The sequence below is a fragment of the Channa argus genome, chromosome 2 (genome assembly GCF_033026475.1).
Source record: "Channa argus isolate prfri chromosome 2, Channa argus male v1.0, whole genome shotgun sequence".
Taxonomy (NCBI): Eukaryota; Metazoa; Chordata; class Actinopteri; order Anabantiformes; family Channidae; genus Channa; species Channa argus.
Window position 1 is genome coordinate 23,354,681 of NC_090198.1, and position 22,893 is coordinate 23,377,573.

General features: G+C 41.6%; 1 protein-coding gene and 1 long non-coding RNA gene across 5 annotated transcripts in view; one reads left to right on the plus strand and one right to left on the minus strand.

The window, feature by feature from the left end:
• zfhx3b (zinc finger homeobox 3b) overlaps nt 1–22,893 on the minus strand; it is a 169,568-nt gene that overhangs the window by 126,030 nt on the left and 20,645 nt on the right. For 3 of the 4 annotated variants that reach the window (XM_067485313.1, XM_067485322.1, XM_067485304.1), the window contains exon 1: nt 8,579–9,175. The gene's annotated coding sequence lies outside the window, so the exon portion shown is untranslated. Of the gene's footprint in view, nt 1–8,578; nt 9,176–20,048; nt 20,414–22,893 lie in introns of those variants that run through there. The other variant, XM_067485311.1, reaches the window with a different exon arrangement.
• On the plus strand, nt 7,590–17,073 carry LOC137104339 (uncharacterized). The gene is made up of 3 exons (XR_010911678.1): nt 7,590–8,366; nt 16,129–16,278; nt 16,429–17,073. It is a non-coding gene; the product is annotated as an uncharacterized lncRNA (long non-coding RNA).

Consider the following 22,893-nt stretch of genomic DNA (forward strand, 5'->3'; position numbering starts at 1 on the left):
CACACACACACACACACACACACACACACACACACACTACATCTCCAGTTTTTGGTGTTGCTGTGTGAGTGTGCTTCTCTCTAATCAATTTATTATGAGGCACCGAGGTCCTTATGTTTGTTCATTTAACACAAGGAAAATGAGAAAGAGCATTTGTTTTAGGTACAGTGAGACCGAGAGAGAAAAATCCCACGTGTTCCAGGAGGAGGAGGGCAGGAGAGGAGAAGGGTGAGGCAACGGCACACAAGACAGAGACACCCTTCAGAATAATTTGGCGGTGTAATATTGTGGCTTTGAAGAAATGTTGCTTTAATTGCAGTTTGGCGCAACATTTAATGCAGTCTGTATGACACCTGGCATAAATGGTTTACACTCGGGACAGTGCCAATTATAATTCAACCAATGAGAAATCTTTCATAAATCCACTGACATGCTCAGTGTTCAGCTAGATGCTTATTTGACGAGATGAGATGGGATGGCGACAGACGCACATGCAGTATATCTTCTTTTTAATTACAATGTCTGCAGCGGTGGGACTCTGCTATAAACAATCATCTGTGCAATCAAATGCAATACCACCAACACTATACATTATAATAGTACATTCTCAAACTGAAAAATAAATTTGTTATGCACATTATTTGTATCATTATTCATAAGAATACAACTGAAAAAATAAATAAATGGTGTAACAGTGCATAGCTAAGGGACACAGGTTTCTAACCCTGAATCAAGCTCATTCAACAGCTATAAAAGCAGAACTTCTTTGTTTGATTTGATAATGACTATCAGTTGGTGGCGTCACACCGGCCTAGATTTTTACTGTCATTTAAAGAGGCAGACACAAAGAGTATTAAAAACATTGTTACTACTCTGAAAATATATGTAGTCTAAATCTAATAAACATGTGTCCATTTCAGCAGAACTGGTGCTAATAGGTCATTTAAAATCTATGTACAATCTATGTATACATATAGATCTTATGTATTTTGTGCTTGAATGCAAAGCACCAACATCGGGCAAAATTAACCAACATGCATTTTTACCAGGTATCAACCGTGTGAGCATAATCTTACGTCAGTAAATAATTAAATTGGCTAATTGGCTAACATACATTATATGAGTGCAGATGTTGTCCAGTGCACAGAAACATGCCCATGTGTTTGTAGATTTAAGCAAAACAGAAGCAGACGCTGGAGGAGAGCTGACATCACAGGACTACGGAGGCTACAGCACTTAGAGGCCATTTTATCGCTTTGCTGTGGTCAAGTGAGGAGCACAGAGCTCAATTCCACAACAACAATAGCAAAGAGGGCCGCAGAGACAAAAGAGGGCTATCCCTGCTTCTTAACCCCTTCACTACTGGCAGATCAGTCGCCTGGGGCACTGAGCGAACAACACCAGGCCACCTCAGGAGAAGCTAGGGGAATGACAAATAGTGGGCCACAGTTCATACACCTACCGTATGAGACCAACCCTCCTTCAGTTACTTACACAGTAGAAACCAAACATGCTCAAACCCCATAAGAATATATCAATGGGCAGGTGCAGTCGGCTGCTATTCCTGTTCAGGAAGAAGCAGTCGGTAGCTTCACCTCAGCTCTGTCTCACACTGAAATGCACTGCTGCCTGCTCTCTCTGTCTTACAATCTCTGCCCCTCCCTTTCCTTATATCTCTCTCTGTCTCTCCCTCTCTCTCTCTCCTCCACTGGGAACATGGACGGGCTACTACACATTTGCAAGTGAATTACACTTTTTGTTGAGATTTTTGTGTGTGTGAATCGAAAAAATGGGGACGAGGGTGTGAGAGGGAAAGGGTGCTCTTTTCTTTTCTTCTCTCTATAATCCTGAAGAGGATAAGCTGTGAGGTACACAGAGAGGAAGTGCCATAGACCTGCTGGGGTCCAGCACATCCCAAGTACATTCCTATAGCCCAGCTATCAGACACACAGACTAAAACCCGAACATAACTGCTATTTGTCAGAGCAACCACAGAAAAATTAAAAATTAAAAAAAAAAAGAACCTAGATCCGAAATCTAAACAGAGCGTTCACAAACAAATTGAAATAAAATATCAAAGTTTGACAAAAAAAGAAACAAATTAAAAAAAAAGGGGAAAAGCAAAAGCAAGACTAGCATGGAGAAAAGGAAAATGGACTTCATACAGCACAACGCTCATAGGACTTTCACATTTCAACGCTTGATCTGGCCTTTCAGGCCAACTTAAGCCCACTGACGACAAAAAAGCTGAAGAGCTGATTACACACACACACACACACACACACACACACACACACACACACACACACACACACACACACACACACACACACACACACACACACACACACACACACACACACACACACACACACACACACACACACACACACTATATTTGGCACTAGTCATGATGTCATCATCAGGTGACCTGCCCTAAAATTAGTGATGAGTCAAAATGACATGCAGACGGTCTGAACCTCACATGTCTTCTTTGATCAAATTTTTGACTTTAATACAAAATTAAATGATTTCAATTATCAAGCTTTATAATGCAAATCTGATGGGTACATTATTTTTTGTTTAAATAATATGAAACATATTTTAAAATCTAAAATACAATAGATAGTATATAAAACAAAAGCGGGAGCTAAGCAGCTGATGGACTGTCAATATTTTAAACCTCTTTCTCTCTCGCTGTCTATTTCTCTCCCCCCCCCCCAAAATATGCACATGTCCGCACACTTATGTTTCACTTACACAATGCAGATTTCACAGACACAGATAAACAATGCGAGGGCAGCTATCACTCTGTGGAGCACAGTAACATAGAGGAAGAGGAAGAGGATGACAAAGAAATAGGGGAGGATAAAAAGACGACGTGTGTGTCGTCAGAGTCACAGGCCAGAGGGCCCGTGCATTGTTCCAGGTCTCAGTGTGGGGAGAGAAAGGCGACTTGGGCCGCCTCTGTCTAAGCGTCCTCCATGTTTTATGCATTCTGTCCTTTGTGATGATAAGCACCAGTGCGGAGGGTGGAATGCTGGCCTCCAGGGTCCAAGAGAGGGGTGGGTCTAAGGGGGGCTGGGGTGCAACTCAGTTTAATTTCGCAGCCCTTGGACTGGTCCCTGTCATCCCAGCGTTGCCCGCATGTTGGCATACAGACACTAAACCGCTGTTCCACCCAACCCTGAACACTAGAGCAAGCTACTGTTGCTGCCCCAAATAGGAAACATACACAGTCACTTGAAGCTGCTATGCTACACACACACACACACTTAGCTTTTACAATAGTGCCAGTCCTGGGCAGGCATGCATCACACAGGTCTTCTACTAAAAGTCGATACAGCAAGCCAGAAATACAACAGTCCTCATCAGTGTTACAATACCACTACCTTAACAAACAGCCTTGTTTGCTACAACACTCATAATGTACATTTATTATAGAAACAATATTGATATTCTAGTCAAGGACACAGACACACACACACACACACTATAGTCCCCTTCCATGATGGCAACTGAATTAATAAATGGAATACAAATTTGTATCACATAGTATTGCACTGTTTCCTTAACTGAAGGGAGAGAAAGTCCAAATAGATCCCACACTTTGCTTTCACAAACCAAATGGAAAATAATTTTTTTGCTTCCCTCCGTCTTTCCATCCTCTGCATGACTGCAAGAAAATCTGAGCGATGTTGTGTTATCACAGACAACATAGGTCTGCAGAGATTTGTCTGAATATGAACATTCGCTTATATTTGTGTTTCAAAATTAATCAAAAATAATGACTATGAAAAAGTGTATCATAACAAGGCCTTGATGTATCACATTCAATAGGAATGAAATTTTCATAATGTCAGCATGCACACAAATCAGAAATTGGCTGTGCGCACACATGCAGAGACACATGCGCATCATCTCAGTCATAAATCTAGTCTACCACAATGATTTAACCAAGATTGTTAACACGATAACATATTGTGAAAGAGCAAACCACAAAAATCCCCGCCAACTTCACTTCAAAAAGATAAAAGCATGACATTGAAGGAGAAAAGCTCAAAAAGAAGACAGAAAGGGGGGTTAGCGAACGGGGGGCCCTTTCTGTGGATAAAGAGGAGACATTTGGTCACTAGGATTAAAGATCAGATACAACATTCATGCACACCTCAAACAAGCATTCAAAAACACACAGACACACACACACACCCGGCATGACCAACCATCTCCTCCACTCTCTCGTTCACCCCTCTGCTGAGCCGAGATCCCCGGCCCCTGCCTGCTTTACGGTAGCATAACATGTAGACTGGCCTCGGCTGCAGGACAACCGGAAGAACTGGTCCTCACAGCATGAGCTTGCATATTCAAAACTACACGCAAGATTCAAACCATCATCTGCGTCAACTGCTCTCATCTAAACGGGTGCTATGCAGCTAATGGGGCAGACACTTTACATTTGACTGTGACTTCAGTGAAGCTGCATCCACACAAAGGCAAACCAGTTCATATTAAAAGTGCTTTGACTACCATAAAATAAACAGTAGAAAACAATTCATTTAAAGTGACTGGTGACCTTTAAATTTAATTCTATAAATGCAAATAATCTACATACTAGTAATAATTTGAATAAATAATAATTCAAAATTGTTTATTCATCATTTTTGTTTTTGTGCAAACACTTTAGCACAGGAGTACTGAATCTCCCCATGTATGGCCTTAGCCTACTGTTCACCCAAAGAGGGCTCTCTCCGACCAAGGACATGGCAGTGAGCTCCCCTACGGTGCCAGTGCACAAAAAGGTGGGAGCTAAGGAGGGAGATATGCACAGACAGATAGAGAGTGAGATGGAAGGGAAAGAGAGAGAGAGAGAGACAGAGGGGGAGAGACACAGTCAGAGGAGGAGAAGGGGTTATGACAGCCAGAGGCGCTGTCTCCTCTTTCTCTGTGTTACCTCGAAACCATGAAACAAGCCTATCCATGACGACTGCTACCGCCTTAATCTTGTTTCCTCAACTGGACGCGCTATTCCCACTCCTACAGTCAAATGACACCTGAATACTCTGGATTTACCTGCCATTCAATATGGTAATATGGACTAAGCAAACAGTGGACATCCGCTTTGCTGCTGGTGGAGGATCACTGCACATCTCTACAGTGAAAACTGTCATCACATCATCGCAGCACTACAGCACCAAATATCCTCTTCATTTTATGACTAATAATCTCAACAGCAACAACACACTGATACCAACTGAACCCATATGCACTTACATGATTAACAAAACAACTAGAAGAAAATCATTTTTAATCATTTCAATTTTTCTGATTTAGTACAAACTGTGTTATGTGTCTAACATTTTCACATTACATTTACAAGTGTCAATTTCTTTTAAAACCATATTTGTAATTGTTTAAAATGTTTACCTAGTGTCAAAAAACTATTCCAAACAAATTAAAATTAAATATTTAAAATTATTTAAAATAAAAAGATGATGAAAGAATTTGCATGAGGAATTTTTTTTACACTTTTAATCCAGTCACGCTGCTTACTATTTCTCGTTTACTGAAATTGAAGGAAAATAATATTTACACCTAAATGTTTGAATACAGGCAGAATAGAGTGTGTGTGTGTGTGTGTGTGTGTGTGTGTGTGTGTGTGTGTGTGTGTGTGTGTGTCTGTGTGTGAGGGAGAGAAGCTATATTTTTTAAAGAAAAAAAATGGCCACAAGTCATGAGTTCTGAATAAAACAAATAGCAAAACAAATTTTGAAAAATGTTTTTATAATGCTGCCTGTGTTCATCACCACTGGCATTTCATCATGTACAAAATGCTTCCAGTACCACAGTCAGGGATGAGCTTAAGATACTATAGTTATCTCCATCCAAAATGTCTGACACAAATACTGTATATTTGAAAAAAATTAGGTAGATGACACTTCTATACCTTTGCCAGGATCTGTTATAATTAAACATAAATATGACTATGAGACAAGACATGAATATCAGACAGGTGAGATGACAGTAAACATGTCTGCTGTCTTTGTTTTGTAACAGAAGACGGAAAGAGGGAGGAGGAGGAAGAGGAGAGGAGTGTTACTGTCAGACAGGGGAGGAAGGGAGATCATTCCAGTTTTGGCACAGCAGCCTACCTGTCCTGCACCCGATAACACCTTCACATTTAGAAATGGCTGGAATCTAAACACACAAATTCCTGTTGTACACACACACACACACACACACACACACACACACACACACACTATGGTAAAACATTATGTTTAAACCAAAAACAAAACAGAGTGTAAAGTATTGTCCCTGATTAGACATATCCAGTACGAGTGCTTTCCCCTCTTTCTCCCCCAGCTAATCTCTCTCCGTCTGCTCCTCTCCAGTCTGAAAGGTAGGAATCTGTTTATCTGACCTCTTCCCCTGATTCCTCCTCTGTGGCCCATAGCTATCTGACCCCTCCACCCCAACCCCCCTGCTCACCCCCCCTCCCCTCCTTTTTTTTTTCCATTGCCCCCCTCTGTTAACATTTTATTTCTTTAAACCTGTTACCGTTTTTTTGTTTCATCCTATACCAAAGCCAAAAATCCTACAGAAACCAACAAGCACATGCACTTTGTGTGGCTCCCAAAACATCAACAACTACCATCACCGTTTCTCCCAGCCAGACCCACTCTCTCCCCATCATCCCTCTGATGTTTGCGAGGGGGTTTCCTCTCTCTTTTTTTTTATCCTCTCTGCACTCACTTCATGACCCCTGTTCCCCCTGTTTCTTGCTATCTGACCTACCCCCCACCCCCCCCACACACAGCTTCTCAGTCCCCTTTCTGTTTCCCCCAACGGTACACATATCCTATCTGTGCCTCTGCTCGCTCGCAAAATCTCCTGTTTCTGTCTTTCTTTTCTCGACTCTGTGTCGCGTCAAACATCACAGACTGACTTGTAATTCTCGCTGCCTTTCCTCACTCTACGCAGCTCCATCCCGTCCGAAAAGTGCTCGCTATTTTTCAGCATATTCATGGGAATTTTCGGCTTGCAATTACACCCAAAACGTCAACAGCTGCATTTCCCTTTTTCTTTGCTTTTCTTTTTCCACAAAATGTTTTTTTTTTTTTTTTTTGTGAGCCTGGTAACAATGTTGCTACAGGCAGAAATGAAGTATATTTGTGCAAAAGGCCCATTCAGTTTAGACAGAGTGTCTCTCTGCAAAGCTCGCCTGTGTTTTCCTTTCAGACTGCAGCCTCTTCTGCTTTTTTTGTATGTGGAAAATATCTTGTGTAGTTTAACTTTTAAAAAAACTACAAATGTTAACTGGCTAAGTGGCTACTAAATGCATGCAGTGACCTATAGGTTTAGCCTGAACCGTACTTTAAGTTTCCGGCAGTAACTTTGGAATGATTATCTCTGCTTAAGGTCAGACTAACAGGGCAGTGTTTTGTTTTCATTCCGGTCAGCATTTCTCGGGGAAAAATGTTCTCTAGAAAGTCAGATACGGTAGCCAAGTAGTTCGAGGCGGCAGATACAGCCTGCCTATGTCCTCCCTAAACCACATGTCTGTTCTCTGAAACGCAACTCAGACTCTCGGGTTGTCCGTGCACAAGGTCCTGCTCATCCGCTCCTGTCATGAAGGAGACCCGGGGCTCCGATTTTCACAACACATTCACATAATACACACACACACACACCCTCGCAAACACAAACCCCTCACTCACGCACGCACGCACACACACACACACACACACACACAGGTCGATCGATTTGCATGTGACTTCGTCAGGGAATGAGCAAGAATCGACTCAAAAACATCGCTTCAAAGAGGCAAAGACCCACGAAAAATAAAAAAGAAAAGATGGACAAAGTGGGGTAAAAAAGGAAAAGTGTAGCTAGAGGAACTAAGGCAGGGCGGAGGGATTGCACATTTCAGAGAGAGACGTGTCGGAGAAGAACAAAAATGTCTTTATCCAGAAGAGGATTTTATAAGCACACGACGGTGCTGAAAACCCGTGGATGTGGCGAGTGTCAAATCTGTCAAAATCAGAGCCCGAGACATGTTTCCTTTTGCCGGACGCACACGGACCCACAGGCTGGAATTGAAGCTCCTTCCCTGGGCTGCTCTCATGTGGAGCTACCGCTGCCCTCCGTACGCTCCACACAGCCCCTTTCTTACTGCATCTGTGCCTCAAAACACGCTTCTCGACCACCATAAGCCCTCTGTACCTTTTCCTGATCCACCGAAACGCACACATTTGTTTTGAAAACCGTGCTTTTCTGCGATCAACTGCCTGGAGAGGATCGCTGTCTTGCCCATTTCTTATCTTCCATTCATGAGGAGAAGAGGACGATCGCTGATGTAAACACAGGTAACGATACAAATAACATCGAGAATAAAGCAAACTACTTGCATGAAATGAACTTGTGATCGCTAGCCAATTCCCACAATGTGGGAAAAGCCAGGTCCGCTACACGTAAACTACAAACAGATAGGAAGGAGATTCAGATAAGTCTACAGCGAAAAGAATAGGATCGTGGAAACACAGAGAGGAAAAGAGACAAACGCAAAGTTGAAACTTACAATTTCTCGCTGCCGCTTTGTGATCCTCGCTTTTTAATCCAGTATTGAGACGATTTAGCTAAAGATCCCATCAAGGCAGTCCGCTTTTGGTCAGTTTGCGCTTAGGGTGGCAAAAGAAAGATCATTGTTGTTGCGGAGTGTAAAAAACGAAGTAGGTACTATTAGTTGTTAAAGGCAATATAAAAATAATTTGGATGCAAAGCAGGCGATGAGTCTTGTGTTAGAGGGAGCGAGGAAGAGGTGAAAGTGAGATCTGATGATTGAAAAGAAAAAACTCTTTGGATCTTTATTCCTGCTAATTAGTTTCCTGCAAAAAATGGCTGTGATTAATTCAGTGCGCATGTGCTTCATTACACAGGCACGAAGGGAAGGGCTAATTAGCCGCCTTCTGGATCAATAAGATTCAGCAAAGGAGAGAGCTCGGGAGAGAGAGGGAGGGAGGGAGCGAGAGAGACGAGGGAGGGAGGGATGGATAGATACAAGTAGAAAAAGAGGAAAGTAATGATCAGGAATTGAAAATATGGAATTAAGAACAGCGGAAAGTAAGAGTTTGATTAGACGGAAGACAGTGAAAGTTAATACTGGAGCAGGCAGCCGCAGCAGGCGAAGCCCGGCGCTACAGGCGCAGCTCTGCCTCCGCTCTTTTCCACTTTTTCCAACGTTTTCCTCCCGGTTTTTGGCACTTTTATTATTATTAGTAGTAGTATTGTAACACATGCACATGCAGTAGCCACTAAAAGCACACGAGCGATCGTGTTTTATTTTATTCGCTCCTGTTCAACCCCGCTCGGTCATTTTAGCGGTGTCAAAGCTGCACCGGACTGTGTCTCTGTAGTTGCTTTTACCTTTCAACACCAACTTATCAAAAATACACAACAGAGCATTTGGCGACCAAAGTGGCTAAAATGGAAATACAGCTGCTATATTCCTGTGTGTACTCGACCTATAATTTCGCAAACAACCGTGGCGTTTGTAAAGCAAGTAAAACAGATTTTTACCCCAAAAATTAAAAGGACGTTTAAAGCGATTTCTCCATGTTTGCAAAAAAAAAAAAAAAAAAAAAAAAAACTGTCCACAAGAGCAACACACAGGCTGCTGCGGTGCACAGTTGTCATCTGCAATGAGCAGTGCTCATCTTAAGTACAATGTAAGTACACTTGCACCTGGGTGTTACTGGAGTGAACAGTGTATTTGTATCGGTAAAAATATCTTCTATATTTACAGAAATCCCACTTGCTCAGAGGGAGAAACTCACATTAAATAGTCTTGATGCGTAGCTTCAAATTTGAACTTTGATCAACTTCACGTGATTCAAACTGCGAAAATCCCTGTTTATGTTCATGTTTAAACTGAATAAAATCATGTAAAATATTAATTTGATGTAGATTAATTATAAGCGAAGACTAAAGACTACTTTAGTAAAACCTAGAGTTTTCCAACTCGAACCCCAGTGTGCATGCAAGGATTTATTTGAATAAAACAGAGCTATTAAAACTCAAAACAAAATATTAAAAAGTAAAATTCAGTTTTATAAAATGTGCCAAAGATTAAACATGACGGGAAGGATTTTGTCGTTGTTACAGTTACTGTCATCTCAAAATATGAGTGCAACTTGAAATTTATTATGATACTTTCTAACATTACTGTAATAACAAATAAAAGATTTGTTTTAATAATGTGAGGGTATCATAGCATAAAGGTTTATTTTTTTTCCCAGTGAAATTGGGAAACTCCTGGAATCTGCTTTGTTTTTGTACATTATGCAAAGTAAGTTGAGCTCCTTTTTTTTTTTTAATAAATACTTGTTGAAGCCTCCTCTTTCGTATATGGGTTTGAAACTATTTATTTAAATTTTACAATATGTGTGTTTAGAAAATATAAACAGGTTTGTGATTGTGTTAGCACACAAGTGAAATACTTGTAAGTGCAGCTGTAACACAGAGGGTTGATGGGGGGGAGGGAAGGGGGGGGGGGGGGGGGCAGGTTATCGTGACATCTATTAGGGAACTGGTGGGAAAACACTGTCAATACGTGTAGGTTCTCTTAAATAACAATATATAGATGTGTGAGTTGCATCAAGGCGTGTGGTCATCTCCGGCCTGTGTGAAATGAAATCTGCTCTGAGTAGCAGAGTTACTCTAATATTAAACCAACAAGCCCAGATGGTCACATCTCGTTTGGATAGGTCTCGAGATTAGGAATATCTAAATACCTTTATCATCGATTTTCACATAAACCTGCAGAGGCTATAGCGTTTGTTTTCTTGATCACATTTCCGCAAAGCACCTCTGTAACTGTTGTCCTTCGTGTCCTCCGAATGAAAAGACTGCTGCCAAAAAATCAACCTTTGAGTCTCTCTGTGCTCTTTGTTATGATAATTTTTTATTGTTGATTCTCTGAGGAAATGGACAATCCCTCACTCTCACTGTGCACACTTTCTGTGAAAACACCTCCGTGGAGAGTCCTAGTCCACTGAATACTAGCAGCAGCTTTCACTGATCACATAACGTGCTATGTTTATTGAAACAATACGGATTTGATCGTGTGCGCCTATACAGTGAATTCCGATGCAGAGCCAATAGTTGAATGGCACGTGTAGATGAATGTAAGCGTGGTCCAAACAGAACATAAAGTAGCCAGTAAACAATGCTTTAGAAGAGACGAGCTATATCTAGGTTAATAAAATGCTCGGAAATAGGCCTATTTATTTATTCAGCCGTGTGTTGGAAATGCATGGCACGTTAAATCGGGTGTCTATTTTGTTATTTTCTAAAACTGCACACAACTGACGTGTTACGCAGACTTCCGTGATGTTGTAGTGGTGTGGATGGCTGATGAAATATATAGGTTGTATTCATGTTTTTTTTCCAAAAGCCTTTGTTTTAAAGGTTAGGAAGGTTAGGAAGGTTAGGAAGGTTATGAAGCCCCCCCCCCCACCCCCCCATGGGACGCAGCGTTTCTGCAGATTAAATAGCACATGTCTCTTTGAAAAGCCTATGAAAATCAAACTTCTTCTATTGTAGCTCATAGGACCAAGACCCAACTCCCTCTCTGTCTCTCTCTCCCTCTCTGCTGCTGAAATATATGGTGTGCTGTAACACGGCGTTACCTCAGCACTTGCCTTCCCTGAGCCCAAGCAGGCACCGATACCTGTTTTAAGCAATGTAGCATCTGCTGTACATACATGCCTCTCTCAGAAAAAAATAAAATTAAAAAAACCCAAAAACTAGAAAACCGCATCGCCCCGGCGAACAGCTCACATTTTGCAATGTGAGAGGCAGACTGCAGGAATCCCGAGGATTTGCGACGTGTCTGCTCTCTCGGGAAGAAGAGATTGTAAAAACGAATAGGTTGAAAATAGCGTGCAAGTGGAGTTAACGGGGCTACGAGATAATAAAAGAGTGTGGTGTAATTTGAGGCTTGTAGGAGGCAGCTTTGAGCCAGTCAGTCGCCTAAAGCTCAACAATGCAAACTTCAGTTTACAAATTTATGCAAAGGCCTGATTGACATTACTCCATCAGTGGCCACGTTGAGTGTAGTGTTGGCTAAATCAAAAGGAGACAGACGGAGGCCTTGATGCTTTTAGGGCCTATGCATCACTGAAAAGGGAAAAAAGGGGGAACTGACAGGGTCTGAAGCTTTTGTGTTGCCAGCATTCAATTGCGCCTCTCTGTGGGAAGGATAAATGTCCACGTGCCAGCCTCAATAGGCACACATCGATGAGTGGCATTGCAAATTCAACACAACCTGTGGCTATGACAGCCCCTGGACACGACAAAGAAACACAGAGCAGCTTAAAACACTTGCTCCAGAGATGCGGGGCACGTGAAAGCGCTTGACCATCACCAGAACCGCAACGCGCCACAGTCGTTTCTTTGATGGGGGATTTCGCAGACCGGCGTGCACTTCTCCTCAACTTTGAGAAACATTCATTTTATTACACTCACCTCGCATTAAATGCAAATGCGTGTTACTGCACCTATGTACCAGCTATGACATGTGTGTTCACGCGCGCACGTGCACGCGCACCGGCGCACGGACGCGCAATCCCAGACAAAGCACAAAGGGAAACCGAGGAAATGAGAAGAGGTGAAAGTATTTAAAGATAAACGCTGCTATCTGGAAAAGTCATATAACTTTATAAAGAGATAACGACCATTATATTCCAAAGGATTTGCGGATTTCAGATGCTCGTAGGGTTAACAAGCAGGGCGTCTATGGTAAACACAGATGAAAAGGGCATCCGACATTCTTGAGGAAGGAGTCTGAGTGAGATAATGGAATGCAAATATTTCTAAAAAATATATAGAAATATATATATATATATATATATATATATATATATATATATATATTGTGATATATATAGTGTATATGAACCGGAAGCCCACGTTGGGGTTCAAGAAAACAAACCAACAAAAAAAAAGAAACGCTGAGCAGATTTTTAAAATAAAAAATTAAACTGCTATTGTAGTTCACCTCAGAAGGTGGGGAGCCACATGCAGCGCCTGCAGGTTGGATTCTCCAGTCAGTCACAGCACATGGGCTGACAACTGTCTAAGAGGATTGGACCCCACGTTTGCAATGGAGGACAACCCCTCCACCCCCTTTCTTTTTTAAAATTGAGATTGAAAAACACTGAAACTTTTTTTTTTGGCATAACTTTAATATTAGCACAGTCCTTTGTTATGGATGTAAAAAAAGGGAAAACGACTGATCTGAATTTTGAGAAAATATTTGAATAGACCTATATATTTTCGCAATACCAATTGTTAGTGTTTTTTTTATGATTAAGTGTTCAAACTGGACAGTTTACCGCTACATCTCTGTGCATATGAGAGGCTGGTGTCCGGCTCTCCATGTGTCTAGGGCGGATAGGGCAGCGCAGCCAGGTGCAATGGGAGCGCCCTCTTATGTTCAGCCTGACCACTGGGATCAAGCAGCACATCAACTCTTTTACAGGAGCCATGCGCCTGCGGATCAGCTGGGTTTTTTTTTTTTTTTTTTTTTTTATAAAAGCGCACCTTTGCCTCTCAGTCCAACATTATATATCAGACTGCCTCGCGACTAATTGATGCAAATCAACATGGTCAGCTACTGCCTGGCCAAAGCAGATGAAGAGTGTCCACGGCGGGAATCATAATCATTTCAGGTCAACATTGCAACACAACAGTTGGTTCACTGAGGACGGTGCATTTTATCCGAAACTGTAAATGTTTTTTTTTTTTCACTTGACTGTTAAAGAGCAACGATAAGCAAAAGCTCTGCTCAGATCAAACTTGAACTTGGCCTAATTAGCACAGCATCCTGCAGAAATGAGCACAGTTGACATACAAATCTACATTCAGAAAAAATAACATCTTTTCTACGGAAATGCACGTTTTCATGAAAAAAACAACCTTTTACCCGGTTTCTACTTTGCCTGTGTCTGCAGATGCAGCATGTGTTTCACTCTGGATGATTTTCCACTATGAAGCTTTCCCGGTGGACAGAACATTTTCTTTTTCCAAACCTTTTCTTGAATGCATTCTTTATTTTGTAATTTTTCTAAACAGAGTTTGCAAATATTCTAATTCCAAATCCGTCGCTGGCCTCGTAGTTCCCCCCAATTTCTTTTTTATTTTTTTAAATTTGTGTCATGTTTGACACACGGGAAATGTACTTGAAGAGGAAACAGCTCTGTGTGGGGATTTCTGTGTGTGTGTGTGTGTGTGTGTGTGTGTGTGTGTGTGTGTGTGTTTGTAGCCTTCTGCATCAAACTGAAATGCAACGTTTGTTATTGTTATTGTTGTACTTACAGAGATGTTTGTATTACGGCATTTCTTATGTCAGTTCATGTATTCATCATTCAACTGCTTTTAACGTTATTAGAAAAGCATAAATGTATCCACACAGTAGAAATCTGCCTTTAGTCTTTCACATGTCCGCATCTTGTTCATATTGGTGGACATTTGGTGTAAACCTGTAAAATTGCTCTTATGTTGAACTCATGTGCTCTGGAGTTTTGTGTTTGTGTTGTTATTCCACATGTTCTGTACGTCTTATTGTGGGAATGTTTGGCCTACTGTTTTTCTCTTTGCTGCATTTCATTACTGCCTGTTTAGAGACAATATGCTTCTATTTATTTTTTGATGTTTTATATATATATATATATATATATATATATAATATGTGTGTGTGTGTGTGTGTGTATTTTATTTTGATTTGTTGATGGAAGTCTCTACTCTGAAAATAAAATCTTAATATTAAAGTGCTCCTGGAAGAATTCGATGTATCAAGTGCCCGTTTGTTTTCAGCATTGAACCGAGAGTCAAATATTTCTGATCACAATGTGAAATAGTTTTATACACGTTAACGTTAGATCGTATGCACACCATCAACGCTGGGGCAAACCTGACATCATTTCTCAGTGCAGCTTGTGGGGAAAAAATCAGGACCCGTTTTGTGCTGCTGGTGGTGTGACTTCAGAGTTTGGACGGAGTAATATAAATGACGAGCGGCCGTCTGGTCAGTCTGCCTCATTTACATGAAAACAAGAAGGCATATCAATCCCCCTCTATCTCTCTCTCTCTCTCTCATCCGTTTACTCGTTCAGCCAGTGCTACCTTATTAATGTCCCTATGCATAATTCAAAAACAATTTTGACGTTTGGATTTTAGAAAAGCCGTCTGATTAATACATATTCATCCCAAATCTGGAGTCTGTCAATATTTGAAAAATGTCTTAAAACGTCCAGAAATCTCCGATGTTCTGCTGACTTTACTCAATTGTCCAGATTATTTCATCCTGACCACTGCGATGAATTTGAGTCACAGAGCACACACACACACACGCCTGGCGTGCGCGGACGCACGCACGCACAAATCCCCCCAAAAATCAGCGAGCATGACTCTTTTTCTCTTATTCTCCCTGTTTCGCTCACCCCTTCCTGTGTTAGTGTGTGTTTGGAGGGTATCACTGTAGCGTCCTGTCATATTTAAAATTAGATATAAATGGAAGAAATACAAATTTTTTTATAATAATTATTTTTATTATATTGTGAGCCTCCATCCTGCTTCCTCACACTCAACACCGTCAAGTTCATGATCTGTTTTTGTAAGAACAATCGCTGTCAAACTGCTCTTTGCCAAACCTGCCATTGATATTATGATTAACTGCGCAGCCCATTAAAGCTCTCGGCATCATAATTAAAAAAAAGTTCTGTTCGTGTTTGTGCTTTTCACTTTTTCGTACGTTTAAAAAGGAAAATGTTTTTAACAATTTTGCTGCTGGTAGCCTTCAGATCTCAATTGCTTACAAGTCCACCCAGATATGAATTCCCACCTTACGAATAGTAGGGAAAAAAAACTCAGCAGTGAAATGCGCAAGAGCACAAACTAAATAGTGATGAAAAGGAAACATCGACGCAGGGCTGATACAGTAATAAGCCCTGAATTTAACCACGTCAGTTGTGTACTAAATATATGCATTATTTTGAGGCATATGCGTACACCCTTAACGGGAGATGAATTTGCAGAAATAAGCAGGCTTTCTGATAATGCTCATTTCAGGTCGCAGATATAGTGAATAATGGAGAAAACCTGAAAGCTGCTGTCACAGACACTGGGGGAGAGACAGGCGCGACTCGTGGGGGTTCACGCGTTTTGAAGAGGCTCCCTGAAGCAGAGGGATCCCAAATCAGAGCCATATGACCACTCCAGGTAACAGCAACCCTAGCTGATGCTAAACCGACCCGAGCAAACGGGGGGGCACAAATCCATGCATCCGACTGAAATGGGCCCTTCGTGCTGGCTGCATTTGCACTTGAATATAACAAACTTAAACAGAGTCATTTTCCCTGTTGTCGACAGGAGCCGCGCCAAACAACACGGAGAGATGAAAGATGACAGGGGGAAGCGACACAAAAGGCAAACACACATGTGGGATTATTACTATTGGGGTCAAATCCAAATCCTGCATCACACACTACCTCTGGATGCCGCCACATCATCTATCCTCAAGTACAGAGCCTGGGTCAAGACAGCAATCATTTCAAGTGTGTCTTCTGATAACAAAAAAAAAATAAATAAAACAAACTACGTATAGGCCTGATGTTCAATCCAGAAACTACTAGATAAATATCAAGTGAGGGCTATAACACATTTGATATAGAGTTTTAAACAAAGTCGTGTGTAGTGGCTAAGCAGGCTAATAATGTGTCAAATTACACACCCAATTGCTGATTATTGGCGAATCAATCAGACATAATGAGTTTTACAGTTCCATCAATGACGTTAACATGCACAACAATGGCACCAAGTGACTAATAATGACACATAGTCTATATAATGACGATAATGGCAGGAGAAGCCTAACCACAATGAATAAAACACCAGCTTTTGACTGTCGTTTGCATACTCAGTGGCTATTCAGCGTTTGACAGTGACATAGACCCAGTTACTACACACAGTCACGCACACAGTGGGCTGCTATTCAAACAAGCCAGAGAAGTGAATACAGACATAGGGGGTGGGGCGTAGGGGTGGGGGGGTCATGCAGAATTTTACATGCGTGAAAATCAACAACTCATATCACAATATTGCACACAAAGTCGTGTTGACAGACAGCATCCGTGCAGCATCTAGTTGAGAACCAACAAGCCATGGGAGGGCTCATGTGATCAAACCTCCAGAGCTGTGCAGAAGTGCCCTGGACCAAAAGCCACCTGGAGTTGTGTGGAAGTAATTTCAGATGGGCTGAGCATCTTATGGATGCGTAAATCCTACCAGATCACCTAAACTTTGTCTGTGTGGCAGGTGATCCCACCCATATTTGCTGCACCTGGTGAGTTGAGAGGCAGGGGTCATTGAGAATTGCCTGTCTATCAGCTGGTTCGGCCCCTATGCCCTAAAAACCTTAATATAGGTGACCCCTTCTAGACTTAAGTGTTCCTGAAGCCTATAAAACCAAGTGATTAGTGGAGCGGTTAGGTTTAGGTGCTCCTGTTACCTGCAGCTCACATGGTCTGACTTCACATTAGAATAAATTGGGAACAGTATAATACCAATTCTATCAGCTATGAAGTTACTGAATAATTTGTAGTGTTGTGCATCTTCACAGCTTTGTGCTGTATCCGCTGCATCTAATCCAGTTAAACACGTTGTTTTGCTGCTTATGAAGGCAAAAAGATATCAACATGAAAAACTGTCTTTGAATTCCAAAAGGCCATACCCTCCCTGTGGTCAAATGACAGACAGTGATGTGATATTCCCTTTCATAGCTTAGAGGACAAAATGCATTGGATCACAGACCCACATTCATTCACTTCATGTCCGCTTGTCAATAAATTTGGAAACAAACCAGTTGATTTCTTGCTCATCCTGAACTCGAATTAAAAGTCAAAATTTTCTGATTCTTTTTGCATAAATTGGTATTTTGCTGGAAGAGATCTCCTGTTATAAGACCCCAGTGTGTCCAGTGTTTTTAGCAAACATAAATTCACATTTTAATTTTATTTAAAGCAAAATTTCTCCTCTTGTAGTGTTTGAAGACTACAGTCACACCCTCCCTGTGTGAGATATATTGGTAGTGCTTGTGGATTTTGTGCAATTTCATCATTCATACGAGACAAAGGCTGTAACAAGAATGATAACTTGTGTATTGTCTACTTTGTGATCCTATGTTTTTTGACTATGTGCACATGAATCTCCTCAGGAAGAAACCAGGGAAGAGGGGAGAAAGAGGGAACTGGTCTGTTTAGAATAGTAAATGTATTGCATAGACCCTGCTGTCAATTACATATAGCTTTCATGTATGAAATCATGCATGTCTATCTCTCTAAAAGGGGGAGGGCTGGCACAAAGGGAGCAACCACAACTGCAAGAGAACAGTGTGCAGCCCACATGAAAAATAAGGTCTAGTGTCGAAGCCCTGGGCAAGGAGTGCAGCTCCATCAGTGCACATGCTCAGGAGGGGAGCTGCTTTCCTCCAGACTGGAGCCCTCTCCACTCCTGACTCCTGCTGTATGATTGTTGGACCATTGTGAGGCAGCTGACCCTTTGGGTCCTAAATCAGACTTCATAGAAAATACATTTCAGGTCACGTCCTTAATTATCTCAACAATAATAAATATTGTTTACTGTGCATTCAAGTGTTTTATTTTTCCCAACACTAAAAATAATCTTTAAAGATGCAGGAGAAACAAAAAAAAAAAAAATCGGTTTATTTATTTATTTTCCGTTCCTTCATTCTCATTTTCAGAACAACAAATTGCTGCTGGTTTCCAAATTTCGGTGACCCAAATTTTGTCAAATTACTTTGAACTTTTCAACAAAGCTCTTAAGATCCTTAAAGACATAACTCATCTCATTCACTGTGTCAACCTGTGTTCACTGTGCATTTTTATTACACTAATTATATAAACACCTCTGTGTTTTAATTAGCTTATTTTTAGAGTAAAGAACAACATACACGTCTGTAGCTGAGGAGCTAAAATTAGCAGTATTGTCTTTGCTAACAGTGTTTGGGGGAGGAAGTACTTTGCCATGCAGGTGCAAAGTCTTATCAGGCACATTCTGATTCTAATTCATTGCCTAAGATAAAAATAAAATCATACACATTCTATTACCAAGCAGAATAATTGAATGTAGTCCAGATGGGATCAGGTCTTAATCACTGAAATGTATTGTCAGTTTTTGCAAAACAACCAGGAGAGTGAACGCTAATAAAACCAGAAGACTGAAGCAGTTTTCAAAATCCTTTCACAATCACGTGCTATGAAGCTCAAAAATGCATGTATGCATCAGAAATCTCGCATTTTTGCACATTTATGAGACATGATTTAAACACACTGTACATCTATTCTTATACGCATCAGGCCCTCACATAGAAAACGTTCACCCATCTGTAGACGCACTCAAATGGGGGTGGCATTTTATCAGCTAGAAAAACACGATTCGTCCCCTTTGTAAACTAAAAAACACCTATATCTTGGTTCATACATCCCATTAATGACAACATTACTGATAACTGTAAATGGAGATGTACACCAGATATGACATAACGTGTCTTTCCCAGCCATCTTATCGAGCATTTATGTGTGTTGATCAAGTTTATTATAGTACAGGATGTGTTTGCCCGTCCACACAATGTGACACTTACAGTAGCTAAGGATACTGTGTTTGTGTATGCGGTGTGTAATCCATCTGGTCACACACGCCGACTTGACCAAGTTTGCAAGTGAAGGCAGGGTGAGCGTCTGTCGACCAAACAACATCAACATATTCAGAGCCTCTAATCCAAGAAGAACAAACAGGTCAGCAGAGCATGAAAGCGGAACGTTTATCGGCCCGCCTTTCCTTTACACAAACTCTGAAGGTGAGCTAACCATGTGGGGGACACAGTCTGGGGACAAATTGGCTTCAAAGCCCATGGAGAAGTTAAAGGGCTTAGGGCTTGGACAGCAGGAGCAATGGGGACTTCATAGCCTTACCTGATGGGGTTTTTGGTCTGGGTGGCCACCACACGGAAGCCTCTCTGACTGTGTTTTCGTTTCAAGTGCTTGTTTGAAGTCAGCAGGTAGAAAGGTCACGCCCTCTTGGTCACAGCAGGTTTGTCGAAGCAACGGTGGATGGCCAGCGGCTATTGCTAACGTTCAGACTTCTGTGTCTTTCTTTGTATACACGAAAACTAATAAAAGAGAATGTAAAGCTATTGATCCGGTGCCTGGGCACCTTACGAAGTTTTGGTGATACACTCCCAGAATTCCAGGTATTTCCAGGGTTTTCCAAAGCTATATGGGTTGGGATTTAGGGACTCCCAGGTCACAAGAAGAAGAAATCAGGATGACACCATCACCTGAAAGAAGAAACACAGAAAGGAAAACGGCATCAGAAACAGGGCTGAAAAATCACGACAGAGTTCCACTGCAGTCCTGTCAGAACACCCACAATTTTTGTACCTCATCCCCGAAATCTGAGCACATAATAAATGTCTCTGTTGAGAAACAAACCAGAGCCGCATGACTTCCATCAAGACTTTAAAATTAATCAGCTGTTCTTTGAGCCAATAACATTAATCTATAATTATTTGTATGCTCCGACTGCAGGACAGCCTCTTATGATTTAAAGATTACATTTAATAGCAAATGAGCTGCTGTGAGTAGTTTTTCCCCTCTCATACCACTGAAGACTTTCAAAATGAGAAATGAAAAAGATTTCCGGAGAAACTTAATTTCCCTGTAACCAGAACAAGACATATTCCTGTAATAGCATATATAATTGCCTGTTCTGCAGAGGATCTCCTGTATACAACAACAAAGTCTGATAGACAATACATATTTATTCAACTGTCAATTTCAGCGATGAAAAAAAAAAAAAACATGTTAAAAAAAAAAAAAAAAAAGGCTTTGAATTCCACATGGGTTTGGTTTGTGAAGCTGGGTAAATATGATTGTCATATGTTCCAATAGTTCCACAGTGACAGAGATTTAGTTTGGGAATACAGGCAGGAGAGACAGACGGCTTGTGATAACTGAATAGCTCTTTTGAAGCCACATCCATTTGGAAACACTGTACGATTATTTTTACCTCTGTGGTTTGACTTGAGTCAAAGCCCATGTTTAATTGCTCCCAAGAGTTTTTATTGTGGGGCTGATAAGGAGCTTGGGGAGCAACATTTAAAACTGCAACAAAAATAACCAATGACTCTTGCTCATTGGCCACAGGTCTGATAGAGTGACAATAGAGGATCCACACAGGAAAGAGAAAGAAGAATGAGTAAGAAGAATAGAGAAGAAGGCAGGGCAGAGGTTGTGTGTGGTTACCGAGGGCCCGCATCTGATTGGGTTTAGCACTTTTTCTTAATCTTGATTGTAATGTGTGCTCAGCTTTTCGGAATCATCTTACTTCTGCTTAAACAGAGAGTATACAGTACATTACTTGCCAAGCAATAAATAACTTATTTTTTTATGACGGAATTTTGTCAGCACTTGCAGCCGGCTGAAAGCAGCACTCTTAATTTGTCGTCTCTCCTCCACTGTCTCTCACTTCGTCCAAGGCCACGACTTCCCGGTTTGTCAGGGCGACCTGTGGGAGTGTGTGTGTGTCGGATCAATAGCCCACCCACAGCAGAGCCGCGGGCCATCCCTGACCTGGGCTATTGATTAGGCCTGGCTCAGCTGCCAATAGCAATGTGTTGGATGTGACACCAAGCTAAGACAGGAACTGAGGAAGGGGGATTCTGAATTGCCAGTGGCAGCCCCACAGCACACCGCAGATAAAAGTCAATTCCACTTAACCAAATCACTGACAACTAAATAGTTAGCAGAGAGAAGAATGCAGAAAGTCTCTGATGGCAGCAGCTGGATGGCTTTGGGGATTTCCTTGCCCCTGACCAGTGTCGGGGAGCACAACAGGCCATGGGAGAAAAACTGTGACATGTGCAGGCCTGTATTTGTGCAGGCAGCGTGACCTCCGCCTACATGTCAATCCGTTTGTCTTTTAACCAGGTCAGTTCTCTAACAGGTGTACCTACACCTGTGCCATTAATACATTAGGGAGTTGATTATGTTGGATAAGCCCTGATACATACATTATAAAGTCTGTAATAATCAGGATTGTTGATCACATCCAGTATTTAAATAATTCTGCAAATAGAAAAATTTAATTATTATCTAAAGTGTGATTGTCATTACATGCAAATCGTCAGACTTTTAGGATCAGCTGTCGGACATAAGCTGTACAGTAGTGCTTCCTGCGCCTGCCCGCGCAGTAATGCAGTCCCATTGAAGTTGTCAGACACCTTTCGATCCATCTTGCTCTCTGTCATTACTAGTCCACATTAGAGTAGTTTACATGTCACTTTACTGGTCCTTTGCCTCGTGAATGTAATTCTGTGGCCACTGCCTCCTTGTGCATTCAGCACCTATCTATCGCTCCATATCTCTCCCAGTAATTGCAGAGTGACAGAAAGGCAATACTGACCACTTCATTATAGGACAACCAGACTGACTGGACACTGGCCTTTTGGCTCTAGGTCACTGTGACTAGACTGACCTTATCTGCCCAGGTCGTCAGGGGTCAGTCACCCAGAATTTATAAGGACTTTACTGGAGTTGCACTGGGCGCCATACAGCAAGGTCACCTGACCCAGGCGGACTGCTTATATCAGGTATTGATTGCACTTTGTCTACTCCGGTTGAGGCTGGACTAATCTCCCAACACTCGGGTCTCAAGGGCAAAGGCTTCAGTGTAAAGTTAAGTATTGGAAGTAACAAGAGTGATGGTGGGGTGAGTGGATACTAGTGACCATAAGAGGGACACAACAAGAGTTGTGGA